This window comes from Impatiens glandulifera, chromosome 4 (assembly GCF_907164915.1).
Source record: "Impatiens glandulifera chromosome 4, dImpGla2.1, whole genome shotgun sequence".
NCBI lineage: Eukaryota > Viridiplantae > Streptophyta > Magnoliopsida > Ericales > Balsaminaceae > Impatiens > Impatiens glandulifera.
Window position 1 is genome coordinate 38,535,492 of NC_061865.1, and position 15,130 is coordinate 38,550,621.

Below are 15,130 nucleotides of genomic sequence, written 5' to 3' on the forward strand. Positions count from 1 at the left end.
TGGCAATTCAAATTGGGCAGTTGTCCAAAATCCAAGTCAGCAAGACTCAAACGCAAATCGAGTCGGATGCTGAAACCGCTAAAAGGCTGCAAGAGGAAGAAATGGAAAGGGAACGGGTGCAGAAGGAGATTGAAGACAAAGATTATGAGCTTGCCCAAAAGTGCAACGAGGAGGAACAGGCAGGCATCCAGGAACCTCCACCGGCTCAACCGTCCCATTCAATGAACACAAGGAATAAGAAGAAACGGAGCACGGTTACGAAAGTAATCAAGCGGGCAGAACAAAGAGCAGTTGTACCAGTCGTGCTGAATGCGCAAACTCTTGATGAAGAAGAAGAAGAGGACACCGAAGAACTTAACCAACGGAAGAGAAGGGCAATTGACGGCTCAACCGCAACTCCAAGCTTCAGACCAATCATTGCTCCGCCGCCTCCTCCACCAAAACCAGTTTGTGCCGGTTTTGGATTTAGCAAAAAGACTACCGGTCACTCAAGTGTATGGGCCGGAGTGTTAATTGACGCTGAAAGACGCGACAGGGAATGGAAGGCAAGGGAAGAGGAAGAAAGAAGACGGCGTGAAAAAGAACTGGAGAAAGATCTTGAAAAGGGGGGGGTCATCCAAGCCTTAGTCCTTTCACTTATTTTCTTCAAAACAATTTATGTCTAACTATGTTTCAGAACATGGTCATTTTATTATACTTTTCTGATAGTTTCCACACATTGTTTTTGAAATTCAAAACGCTAAACAAGATTTTTGAAACCGGCCACACATTACAAGTTTTGAATATTTATTCTAAATAATCAAAAAGGGAGAAATTGATAGAAAAATTAAGTAAGTTAATTTTCAAACCGGCTACACATTACAAGTTTTGAATATTTATTCTAAATAATCAAAAAGGGAGTAATTGATTATTAAATTAAGTAAGTTAATTTTTGGAACCGGCCAGATGAACTAAACAGTTGTTAACTTTCATGTGCAGATACAGACCAAAACCGTATGAACCGGTTGGGGCATCATAAAACCGGTTGCTGTTTTACTTCAAAGAAATTAGTCTCAAGTGATCAAGTTAAAGATCAGAGGAACCGGTTTTCACTTTCTCAAGCGACCGGTCAGCAAAGACAAAAGCTTACATACCAGCCGGATCATATTGCACAAGACACAAAACCGGAAGAATCAAACATCAAGAGTGACGTACCATGACGAAAGAAACGTGTCTTGAAAGAATAAAAGAAGATCAGATCCGATCGGAAGCATGCGAGGAAAGCAATGATGCTTTATTGATCTGAAGTTGACAATCCTGAAGTGGATGTCCAACACGTGTCCAAATCTGAAAACCGATTATGTCATCTTCTACTCAGAGCTGCCTGCATGACTGCCAAGTATTGAGGAAGGTGAAGCGTGCAAGCAACCTCTCTACACCGGCGTGATAACGATCAACCAATCCAAAGGAGAGAGATGAAAATGATCGTTGGCTCTTCTTTGCTATAAAAGGAAGATGAAACGTCTTCATTTAAGACACAAGTTGCAAGTTACAGATTACGAAAAGCGAATCATAAAAGCATTAAGTTAGAGAGATAAACTCTTATCTTCAAAACCGGTGTGTCTAAAACCGGAAGCTTTCTGTATCTTGTTGTGTTGAGTTGTTGTATTACATCAAAGTGTGAGTTGGTGTAACCAGCGAGTAGCGAAGTTGGGCTCGACCGGAAGTGTTGTTGTAACTATAAAGGTTAGTGGAGATCCTTCTCATAACCTGAGAAGAAGGGGTGACGTAGGAGGGTTTGCTCCGAACATCCATAAAAATCCTTGTCTCGTATTCTTTCTTTTGCTTCCATTACTTACTTACTTAACTTAACCTCAAACCAATCATACTCCATAAACCGGTCTACTCACATCTCTAAAACCGACACCTCCTAAAACATCATCTAAGTCGCATACGTTGCTTCAGGCTGAAACAAACATTTCCGCCCTTGAACCCGGTTCAAGAGTCTGTGACAGTTTGTGTAGTGCTGAGAACGGTTATAGTCTCTAACCGGACTATCACCAAAGTGTTGTGTGTGTTGTAAGCGGCCACCCTTCCTGAAACCGGAAACACCCCGGTCCTCCAAGGGCGTCCCCGATCCTAACAGAACGCCTCCATAGTACACAACAGACTTTGAATACAAGGATCGTGGCCGTACACAACAGGTAGTGCGCCGAATATTCTTCAGAGATTTACCTGCAAAACAAGTAGTGGGAAGGATATTCGCTTACGTGTCATTGGTTGATTGGTTGCATCTGGCTATCCTACTGATCTTCACTAGAAAGAGGAGCAGGAGTAGCATACAGCTATAGCACGTGGGTAGGCGGGTACTACCTTCAAGCAACTGCTTAAGCAAGACATTAGACGTATTTCAATTAGACGACCTTGTCTAATTAAATCAAATGTCCCCGTCTAATAATAGAATCCATTAGACCACCTGGTCCAATGGGATTAGACTTACGTCTAATTACAATCACATCAGACTAATCTGAAGGAGTTAGACTGCATGTCTAACTATCACCAGTTAGACTACACGTCTAACTTTCACTTTCCATTAGACTACACGTCTAACTCCACGAGTTAGACTGCACGTCTAATTACGGTTCTACTTCAGACTAGTCTGAAGGAGTTAGACTGCACGTCTAACTCCATGAGTTAGACTGCATGTCTAATCACGGTTCTATTAGACTGCACGTCTAACTCCATGAGTTAGACTGCACGTCTAATTACGAGTCCATTAGACTACATGTCTAACTTCACGAGTTAGACTGCACGTCTAATTACGATTCTATTAGACTGCACGTCTAACTCCACGAGTTACACTGCACGTCTAATTACGAGTCTATTAGATTGCACGTCTAACTCCACGAGTTAGACTGCACGTCTAATTACGATTCTATTAGACTGCACGTATAACTCCACGAGTTAGACTGCACGTCTAATCACGATTCTATTAGACTGCACGTCTAACTCCACGAGTTAGACTGTACGTCTAATTACGAGTCCATTAGACTGCACGTCTAACTCCACGAGTTAGACTGCACGTCTAACTCCACGAGTTAGACTCCACGTCTAACTCCACGAGTTAGACTGCACGTCTAATTTCACTAGTTAGACTACACGTCTAACTCCATGCATCTAATACCAAATTGGTCTAATGAACCTCATTAGAACCAAGTCTTATGAAATTTGATTTCGATACAGCTGCATCAAAAACAATTAGACGCATAGATTATTCATTCATTATTTCATCATCAAAATTCCAATATTCAAACTATTTCAACACTTAGTCAAAATAATTTGACCCAATAATTTCCCCCTTTTTGATGATAAGATTGAAAATTTTGTATAGATAACAAATTAAGCATTCATCATATAAATGTAGGGTAAAACTTGTTCATCCATCACACATAACCATTTTTCAAAAATCAATATTCAAAAACATAGTCAAAGAAATATAGTTTAAAACTTAACAAAGTAGGAGAAAGAAGATTATTGTTCTTCCCTTTTCACTCCAGGATCGATGGGGATATGAGTTCCTTCATAGTTCATCCCTTCACCCGTCATCTCTTGACCTGTTAACAGATTGCGAAAAGGAGGAAGAGCGCAACCACCACGACCGCTTCCACTGGATCTCCCACCACGATCACCGCCACTAGTACGACCTCCGCGATCACTACCAGATTCCCCACCACGACCACCATTACTGCTTCGGCCTCCGCGATCACCACCGCTTCGAACTCCACCTCTTTTAGTTGGCCTTGGATTTTCATCGTTTATTGGCACTATCTTAGATCTTGTGCCAGTTAATACACCGTCACCTCTTCTACTGGGCTCACCTTGGGTGATACGAGTTTGTTCTTTTTCATCAGCAGCTTTCGCATTCTCTTCAGCTTTAAATTTCCTTGCAATGGAGTCGACATACTCCAACCTTTCAGCATCAGTTCTTCTCAGGCTGCCTTGAATTTCAATCAGCTTATTCTTGAATAATTCCATTGATTCCATGATCTCACGATGATTATCAAGATTAATTTGTCTTTCAAGACTCATCATTTCCGATTGACGACTAAAGAACTGCTTCTCAAATTTGGAGAAATTTGAATTTGAGACATGAGTCTCATACGTATTCTTCTTCAGTGTATTATCCAACTCTTTAAGGATTTTGACATATTCAACAAATTCTTTTCTGTCCTCTTTCTGCGTCATCAAAATCTTTACCATATTTGATCCCAGAGTTACCACATTCTTCTGAACAGAGGTAAGCAGACATGTTATCGACTTTAGAAGATTGGTAGCATCAGCAGAGGATCCTTTATTAGATGAATTATCTTGTGAGTCTGCTGCCATGCTCTGAATAGGGTTAACTTCGGTGTGAATCTACAGGGATTGCTCCGGTTCATCCTTCTTAGACTCATTTCCAGTTTTATTCCGCTCTTCTTCTTCCAGCTCCTCTTCTGCTCTCTGAAATCTTTCATACAGATTACCCTTGCTGTGAAGAGGATTGAGAATATTTTCATAGAGGTTACCAGCATTAATATCGGGAAATGGTAGAGGCTTCACAGTTCTATCATTTTGATCCTGTTCCCCCTTAGATGAGGAACTCTCTTCAGCATTTTTGTCATTTGAAGGTTCCCCCTCAGATCTAAAAATCCCTGGCTGACTAACTTCAACCTCCTTTTCTTGAGCTTCCTCTATTCTGACAATAGGGGATTTCACTATCTCTTTTTCATTAGGGGTTTGAACGATCTCCTCAACAATTTCTTCCTCTTGAGTTACAAGAGCTTGGACCGGCTCTAGAATAATCTCTTTTTCTTCTTGTAAGGATTGATTCTCTTGAACGGGTTCCTTATCTTGCTCGACAACGGGTTGAGCCAGTAAACGTCTTTCTTCTGCAGAAAGATTTTCAAACTCTATCAGAAGAGCAGTAGCTTGCTCATCTGTATCAGCATGATCAGTAGAGACATCCATTGGTTCGTCTTCATCGGAGAAAATACCAAAATAGCTAACTCATAAGCAATTACCTCCATCAACATATCGAGTGACTACAGAAAGATAGTCATCCATGATCTCGTCTAACCTCTTTAAAACTTTCGCTTCCACTTCATCACCTTTCTCAATTGGATTGAAATTAGCTTTTCATGCTTCAAGGATAGGGAATAAAGCTCTTCCTCTCAAACATGCTTTGATAAGGTCTTTTCTTTCCAGAGTTTCAGACACCTCTGGAGTTTTAGTCCATTTGAGAACCTTCTTTTCATTTGCTACAAGTTTACGCCATTAACTACTTATTCCTGAACCCGTGATGACCTCATCATACTAGATTGACATTCTGTTCTGGATCCACGAGTCAAAAATTTCCATCTTCTCAGCAGCTATGGCTTTAACTTGATTCATCATGAGGTCAACAATGCATTTTGCCTCAGAAACATCTTCATTTACATCTGTTACGACATCTTTCACTTTTCCAACAACCTCAACAGGTTTTGGAGAGGGTCTTGGTTCACCAAAAATAATTCTACAGGACTGTCTTGTGGAATGCATCAATTCATAAGCAGAATGTGGTTTCTTGAAGAGTCCAGGAGGAAGCTCTTCTCGATTGACCTTCCCGGTTACTATGGAATCTTTAGAAATGGGATTTGAGGAGGAAGGCTCTCTGACAGAAACAGAGGAAGCCTTTTCAGCAGTATCACCAGCAACAAGGGTAAGGATTGCACCTTGTTCTGGTTGAACAAACTCAGTAGCTACAGGATCAGGTTGTTGAACAGAAGACTCAGTCCTGTCAATATTCTCAATATTTAGACCAGCTGACTCAATAGCAGGCCTTGTAGCAGATTCCTTTTCAGGAACAAAAACAGATTTATCTTGTTCCATCACAGGAACATCAAACTTGGGCACATAGGCCAGAGATTTAGAAGAGATTACCTTTGATGATGCCTTCATCGATTTAGACGCACGGGGCGCCTTTGACTTGTCACCTTTTGAGACCGATGACCTTGAAGATCTCCGCAACTGACTAGCAGCCGGAGACAGGAGAGACATGGGAATGGTGGCAAGTTCAACTGGACCTTGCCTGACTCTAGAATCGACTGTTTTAGAATCCTTCTTTGAATAGCTCCTTAGGCTAGTAGAGCTAGCCTCTGATTCATTGACTGTTTTTCATCTCTTTGCTCTTGTCGACAGGATGGAGGTGGCTGGTTGTCTGGATCGGGTAACAGATTTTCCACCTGTCTGTTGGCTAGAAGCATCTGAAAGTGATTCTTTAAGGTTGTTCATTCTGACCAGGGTGTTGGCGACTGTGAAAACAGTATACACCTTGTTCGAGTAGATCGGTTCAGGTTCACCCATCGGAACCCCTAAATGCTCCAACAAACGGCTTAATTGTGCAGTAAAGGTTATACTTTCTTTGTTTTCCTGGTTGATGGAGAAGTAAAGATTCTGAAATAATGTTAAAGTCCAGTTGACCTGGATCCCCTTAGAAATGGCACACATATAGTCAAATCGATCTTGACTATAGAGATTGAATGATCCAGCCTTCCCTTGAAGCGCTTTTGCCACCACATCATTTAGCAAAATAAACTGTGGTTTGAGGACTTTCTTACTTCCATTCAGACGAATCACCGAGCCATCGAAAGATAGAACCTTCTTCATTTCTTCCATTACTTCCGGTGAAAGATGCCTGTTGAAAGTATGACCCTCCGACGGAAGTTCGAAGAGCTCTACATAAGAGGCTTCATGGAAAGAAATTTTTGTACCGTTAATAGTTGCTACGATGGAATCGTCCACCATTGTTGCAGTTTAGAAGAACTCCCGAACTTCCTTCTCGTGAAAGATGAACGGACCACCAAGATATTTTCCAAGACCGGAATACTCGAGGGTTCCGAACATATCAACCACTTCCTGCTGATCGAAAGAGTAGACAGCTGGGAAATCAACCTGCAAAGTACAGTGACCCAACGTGATTCTCTTGTTTCCCATTTTCAGTAGAATATGAACAAACACAAGATTAATAGAGATTTTTGAGAGAAAGAGGCAAAGAAATCTAGGGTTCTTAGAAATCTTAAGTGAGAAAAGGCTTTCAATCTCATGCAAGAATGTCCTTATATAGACTATCAATAGTCATATATGATAAATGTCGTTTTTCCTAGGGGTATGCCCCATCATTTAAAATTAGACGTCCTCTCCAAAGACTCATCATTATAATGAGGGTATATCAGTCATTCTCTTTTAACTTGAGAGATATGTGTCTTCATGTTATTATGAAATGACTATTTTAATGTTTGAGCGGGAAAATCAGATATCTCCTCACGTGGACAATTGTCCTTGATTAGTCTAATAAGCACGTAGTTAGACGTTTTTCTTACTGCACAAATCTATAAAACTAAACCTCTATTAGACGCATGGGTCCATTAGACGCATGGGTCCATTAGACGCATACGTCTAATTACGTGTTGTAAAGTATATGTCTAATGTCTATTAGACATGTATGTCCAATGTCTATTAGATGTGTACGTCTAATTATGAATAAACACTACGTGTTAGACGTGTGTTTGATTAGACGTGAGCGTCCTCTTGCTCATGACGTAGAAACGTCTAACGTCTATTAGACGTGTAGGTTTAACCGCATAGGTTTTAAACCACAACAAATAGGCTTAGATGTATAGATTGTGAGAAAAAATACGTCTAAGTACAGACCATTTCCTTTAGACAACCTTGTCTAATAGAACGATTTAGGTCATACGTTACGTCTTGAGAGTATCTTTACTATCAAAGTAATTTTTCCCTCTCATTTTGTGCAAGTACAAAAATGAATAACCAAATGTTTTGAGATCCTTCGAAAAAAAAATTAATACAAAAACATATAAAAACATTTATTCTTTTGGAATGGCAGCTGCCATTGTTGATCCTCTGAACTGTATATTCAAGAGAGTATTCTCCATGCTTCCTTTCTACAATCCTCCTGCATCACCTACATAACTATTTACAAACTTGGTACCCATATTCAATTGGGTCCTCGATCAATTAGTCCCTTAGGAATCCATATTTGACATATTCTAATGGATTTCCCATGTTGCGTTGTGATTAATGCGTATGATTTTGACTTAGCAGCCGACTTTCTGCTAGCCACTGATCCCTTAGCTTTTGAAGAAGACTTTCTCTTAAAACTCCTTGACTTTGAGTCTGGTTTAGATTTCCAGACTTGCTAGCTGCTTCTAATTTATTCTTCAGTCAGCTAACAGTTAGCGAAACATAAATAATTTCATTCTTAAAAGCTATTTCTTCACGAATGGGATCAGATTCACTATCAGTCAAACCACTTTTAACAGAAACTTATTGGCTTAAGCTTGTCATTTGTTGAGTTTGACTTTTTGCAAAACAGGTTAGGGTCATTGCCATCAAATCCTAGACCGAATCTAGATCCAGCAGGTCTTAACATGCTGATCTGATATTTGACAGCTTCTCCAGACCTTGTCCATGCACTAACAACATAGTTTAACCTATTGTTTTTAGCTGAAACAGTTTGAATCTGTTCTTTGAGCATCTCATTTTCAGATGAGATCTCTATAACTTTTTTTTTCAAAAACATTTGATTCAAGAGTTTGAGGTAAAACTGGTTGAGATACATCAGTTGAAGATTTAGTTTCATTTAGGGATTCTGCTAACTTTCTGTACTCAATGACCATGTCATTTAGTGCAGCTACCAGTTGTTCCCTTGAAAATCTTTCAGAAGAGAAGTCAAATACCTCAGTTTCCTGAGTCTGTTCTTCATCTTCTCTTGTCATGAAGCAAGCCACTTCTTCGTCATCACTATCACTAGATGAGAAGTAAGAGTCACGGATGCTTCGTTTTTTCTTTCCATCTCTTTCCATAAGAGCCTTCAGCTCCTTGTCATCATCCTTCTTATCTTCACGCTTAGGATTCCTGTACTCCAATTGGTAATGCCCTGTAATACCACAGTTATAACATTTAACATTAGCCTTTGATTTCTTATTATCATTGGAATTTGAAGAGCTTGAGTTAGGGTTGCTCTTCTTCATGAAGTCGCCAAACTTCTTCACGAATAGAGACATGGCGTCGCTGCTCAGTTATTGTGCCGCCATGTTCACATCAGTAGCTACAGGTGGCTCTTCAACAGTCACCAAAGATTTGGCAATGATAATGGATGTGGATTGATCTTCTTCCATTCTATAGTTCAGCTCGAACTCATAGGCCTTGAGATCAGCAAACAGGTCGAAGAGAGAAATCTTATTGAGATCTTTGGATTCCCTCATAGCCAACGTCTTTATGTCCCATTCCCTTGAAAGAGCACGCATGACCTTAATAGCAAGCTCCATGTTGCTATAGGTCTTGCCTAGGATGGATAAGGAGGAGACAATCTTGTTGAATCTGGTGTCGAACTCGTTCATTGTTTCACCATGACGCATCTTGAAACTTTCAAACTGTTGAGTGAAAACCATGATCTTGTTTTCCTTGGTTTGCTCGTTTCCCTCACACAGTTGGGTGAGTCTGTCCTAGACCTATTTAGCAGTATCGCACTCGCTAATGTAGTTGAACATGCTGTCATCGAGAGATCTGTACAGAACATCAAGAACCATGTTGTTGAGGTTGTTCTGCCTCTTTTCTTCACTGGTCCAGTCAGCTTTCTCCTTATCAATCTTGATAGGACCCTCTGTGATGACACTCCACATATCGTCATGAAGAGAAGAGAGATGAGAACGAACTCTTTTCTTCCATACGATGTAGTTTTCTCGAGAGAAAGTTGGAATGACTGTTACACTGGCATCTTTGGTTATGGTCGACATTCTTCAGGAAAGAGCTTGAGAATAGAAACAGAACTCTGATACCAATTGATATGATCGGCTTTATCAATAGAGACGGGGGTCTGGCGATTGATGAAAGCTTATGAAAAACGGTTTAAAAGAAATCTTTTTAGGGATTTGATTCACTTTCTATTCTACGCAAACCATTGTAAACACTTGAAACAGAATCAAGTGCGGAAATGTTTACTTAGGTTTGAAGCTTATGATCGAGAATGAGAAGATGATAAAAATGAACAACACAGCAGTTTGTTTATAGATGTTCGGAGAAAACTCTCCTACGTCACCCCTTCTTCCAACCACCGGAAGGATTCACTATAATATGCTTTGAATCAAATACAGTTTGCACGAATAGTTCACTGTTGAACAGAACAAACTCTGTTCAACTTATAATATGATGAATATCACTCAGCTAAAACGATGTTTTTATTCTAACTCTCTCTTGATTAACACACAGTACAATTATGAAAGCAGCTAACAGTTTGAATATTCAAGAGCTTGATTTCACAGTAATTCCAAAGACTCTTCTTAGAATACAAGCAACAAGATTTGTTCAAATAGTCCGTTGTCCTTAAGAATCTTTAAATATGAACAGGTACCAACGGTCGAATCTTCATAATGATACGTGGTACTCTTCCATTAGAACGCCTCCATAATACACAGCAGACTCTGAATACAAGGATCGTGGCCGTACAAAACAAGTAGTGCGCCGAATATTCTTCAAAGATTTACCTGCTAAACAAGTAGTGGGAAGGATATTCGCTTACGTGTCATTAGTTGATTGGTTGCATATGGCTGTCGTACTGATCTTCACTAGAAAGTGGAGCATGAGTAGCATATAGCTATAGCACGTGGGTAGGCGGGTGCTAGCTTCAAGCAACTGCATAAGCAAGACATTAGACGTATTTCAATTAGACGACCTCGTCTAATGAAATCAAACGTCCCCGTCTAATAACAGAATCAATTAGACCACCTGGTCTAATGGGATTAGACTTACGTCTAATTACAATCACTTCAGACTAATCTAAAGGAGTTAGACTGCACGTCTAACTTTCACAAGTTAGACTGCACGTCTAACTTTCACAAGTTAGACTGCACGTCTAACTTTCACAAGTTAGACTACACGTTTAACTTTCACCAATTAGACTACACATCTAACTTTCACTTTCCATTAGACTACACGTCTAACTCCACGAGTTAGACTGCACGTCTAATTACGGTTCTACTTCAGACTAGTCTGAAGGAGTTAGACTGCACGTCTAACTTTCATAATTCATTAGACTGCACGTCTAACTCCACGAGTCAGACTGCACGTCTAATCACGGTTCTATTAGACTACACGTCTAACTCCACGAGTTAGACTGCACATCTAATTACGAGTCCATTAGACTACATGTCTAACTCCACGAGTTGGACAACACGTCTAATTACAATTCTATTAGACTGCACGTCTAATTACGAGTCCATTAGACTACACGTCTAACTCCACGAGTTAGACTGTACGTCGAATTACGATTCTATTAGACTACACGTCTAACTCTACGAGTTAGACTGCACGTCTAATCATGATTCTATTAGACAGCACGTCTAACTCCACGAGTTAGATTGCAAGTCTAATTACGAGTCCATTAGACTGCACGTCTAACTCCACGATTTAGACTACACGTCTAATTTCACTAGTTAGAGTGCACGTCTAACTCCATGCATCTAATACTAAATCGGTCTAATGAACCTCATTAGAACCAAGTCTTATGAAATTTGATTTCGATACACCTGCATAAAAAACAATTAGACGCATAGATTATCCATTCATCATTTCATAATCAAAATTCCAATATTCAAACTATTTCAACACTTCGTCAAAATAATTTGACCGTTTTCCCAAAAAAAAATTGACCCAACAATAACACTCACTGATATGGCTGGAGGGACGCTCACAAGCGGGCCTTTGAAGAATTTATTTGCAAGTGCAAGTGCCAGAAGAGTGCTCTGAATTCCTACACACATAAACAGAACCAAAGAGAGTTTGAAATTTGGATTGGTTCATCAGTTTTCTGTCTTTTATTTTATACTTGGCGCAACAGTTCATTACCCGTCTCATATGATAATGTTCTTTGTAAAGCTTTTACATCATGGGCATTACTAAATGCAATTCCACCTAGAGCATAGCCGGCAACAAATGCTAAAAGATGAAACGCGACAGCAAGTAAAAGGATTGAAGCTCCAAACGAGGACATAACAGATTGGATGTTAATCGCAAGTGGTGCTCCAATGCATAGAGCTGTCACTATTACTGACAGTGGTGCTAAAAACAATCTAATGGGAGCAGATAACCGAGGTAAAAACCTATTTAAAAGTAACCCAGCAGCAATAGGCACCATCACAATCTGTGTAATACTAGAAACCATTCCTATTACATCAATAACATAATCTCCGCACCTGATTACAAAAAAAAATGTCAATCAAGAACGACAACTATTTGATATTAAATTTGGTGAAATGAGGCTGCATTTTTACCCAAAGAAGTTGGGAGACAAAGAAGAATCATTGAGATTTTCCCGAAAAGGTAACCAATTAATGGCTCACAGCAAATTGGCCAATATAACCAGCAAAAATAGCAACTGGTCTGTTGAAAGCTTCAATGAAGTCACTTTTCACTTGACTTTACTCCAACAACAAACATTAAGAAGCCAAGAGCAGGGGCGTAGTATCTGAAACAATCAAAGAAAAGTATTATAGTTGAACTGTGTAGAGCTTTAATTAAAATAGATGAAGACTGTATAAAAATGGCTGATGAACAACCTACTAGTAAACTATGTGAAAGAAGGAGGATAAACAAGGGGAAGAATAGTACTAGCAAGGACTACTTGAGGTTGAATTGAGTTTGATCCCTTCAATATTTCCAAAAATGAATTTCCCTTCTCAATAAGAACCTGCAAGAAACCAAACTGAAGAACCCTAAAACCGCATACATTCCTAGACACCGTGATTATATAATATAAAATAAAGAAAGAAAAGATACAGTTGAAAAGTATTAAACATGGGAATAACTGAAAAATGGGGGGAAAGCAAATATGAAATAGTGGTGATACCTGATTATTTTCAAGAAGATTAGTGAAAGATCGATCTGAGTCGAACCCATCTGCTATTTTGTCCTTGGGGTATGCACCTACTAGTAATAAGTTGGATTCTCGAGCTCAGTAGCACTTAAATTAAAGAAGAATTATGGAACAATAAATAATGCCCAGTTTAAGATGGATATCATATCTAGATGATAAAAACTCACATGGAGCGATCGGCATGTCATATCTAAGAGTAAGACCTTGAAGCGATGAGTAAGAATGATGATAAATTTGTTCTCTAGACGCTCCTCCGATAGACGGAGATGAATGGAAGGAAGGAAAAGTGTTTGTCGGAGAAGAAGTTGAGTAGTTGAATTCATCAATGACCGCGGCGGCGAGAGACAGAGAAATGGGATATGTTTTGCAATTGAATCCATGCCCCACCCACGCCCAAGCACACGCACCACCCACGCCCAAGCCCAGACACATGGCCCAACCCCACGCCCCACCCTACGACCCACTAAATTGCGTATTCATAAAACATTCAGAATATGCAAAAATTATACATTTCTCAGATCTCACAGCATTTCAAACAAAAACTATAGAACTCACTAAAGCTTAAATTCTAAAACCCTAAAACCTTTCATATTCAACATGTAAAGAGAGGGAGGAGCAGTCGAACTAACTTGAATGCGATGGGCGAACGTCGGGGAGACGGACTCACGGGGACTTGGCAATCGTCGGGTAGTCAGGCTCGAGTGGGAAGCGTTCGACTTGGCGATCGTCGGGTAATCGGGGGAGTCGGCGATCGTTAAGGGGAGAGTGGGTCGCGGGGAAGAGAGAAAGGAAAGTGTGAAATGGGGGAAAAGGAAAAGGAAGAGGAAGAGGAAGAATAAAAAAGAATTTTAGTAAGGGAAAAGGAAAAGGAAAAGGAAAAGGAAGAGGAAGAGGAAGAATTTTAGAGAATAAGGTTAGTAAGGGTAAAAGTGTCCAAAATTTTAAAAAAGTTAAATATAAAAATTGAAATTTTTGAGGTAAGGTTTGGGAATGACCCTCTTTTGATGGTCATTTGATCCAATTCCCCAATCTCTCTTCTTATCTTCCCACGCGACAAGCAAACCTGTTTTCAGGATCCTTTTCCACAAGCTTTTCAGGAATCTTTCTGCCTTACTTTGTCTTCTATCTACTGCTTTTTTTTCGTAGCCTTGTGCACCATCCTCTCTTCTTGAGCAAATGGAACAGACCAGCTCTCCTTAGAGAACATACTTTGATCTCCTTCAGTCGCAATGGAACTCCATTCTTTTATTGGAAATCTGATCACTCTTCAAAACTGAATAACCATCCACCAGCTGAATTTCTTTTTTTTCTGTTTTAAATGTGACCCTTAGTTGTTTAATTTAACAGGGGCTCGCTCGTCATTTTAAAAAAAAGGGTCTTCTTTCCTTTTCCTTTTAATTTTAATTTTAATTTTAATTTTAATTTCAATTTCGAAACTTCCCCTTTTGGCTTTCTTTTCAATAGCTTCTTCTTAAACGAGTCGGTCCAGCCTTGTTTTTGATCCATTGAGTGCGAATTATTTATGAAGAATTCACAACCCAACGAATTTGAATCTCCTTTTTGAATCAGCTCAAATGGTTCTCCTTAGCCCAAGTTATATTTTTTCAAAGTCCATATTTTATTCATCCTTCAGCATCCTCGCGATTTCTTTATGTTAAACTTTAAACCCCCATAACTTTTTCCTATAACTTTCATAGTTTAAGTTTTAGCAAATGGGATATGTGTTGACCAGGAAAAATGACTGCATAGAAACAAGTCACCACACGCACCAATCTAATTACGGTCGACCTAGGGTGAGTTATACAAAGAACTAGGAAGTCTTCTTGATACCATTGAAAAGATAACTCGATGGGATTTCCAATTATAGCTCATTAACCAAAAATGGCCAAGTGATTCGAAACATACAAATTTTAGAAGTGTAGACTACATCCAGTTAGACTCTAAGACCCATACCTAGAGCATTGTTTTTATTGTGTTGACCGGTCAAGTGCCTTATCATCGAGCCATGGTTCGGGACCGGTCCCATTTGAAAGGTATGTGGATAAACTTCCTAACTCAAGTTGAATCACTCAAATCCATCAGCTACAACTTGAATTATGAATTTATATGTGAAAGGGTATCCAGGTGGGTCTTCATCTAAACACTTTCCATTCACATCGATATTTCGTCTATCTAAGAGAC

General features: G+C 39.6%; 1 pseudogene; it reads right to left on the minus strand.

The window, feature by feature from the left end:
- Nucleotides 1–12,972, minus strand: part of LOC124935100 — a 35,383-nt pseudogene extending 22,411 nt beyond the window's left edge.
- Nucleotides 12,973–15,130: the final 2,158 nt, after the last annotated feature.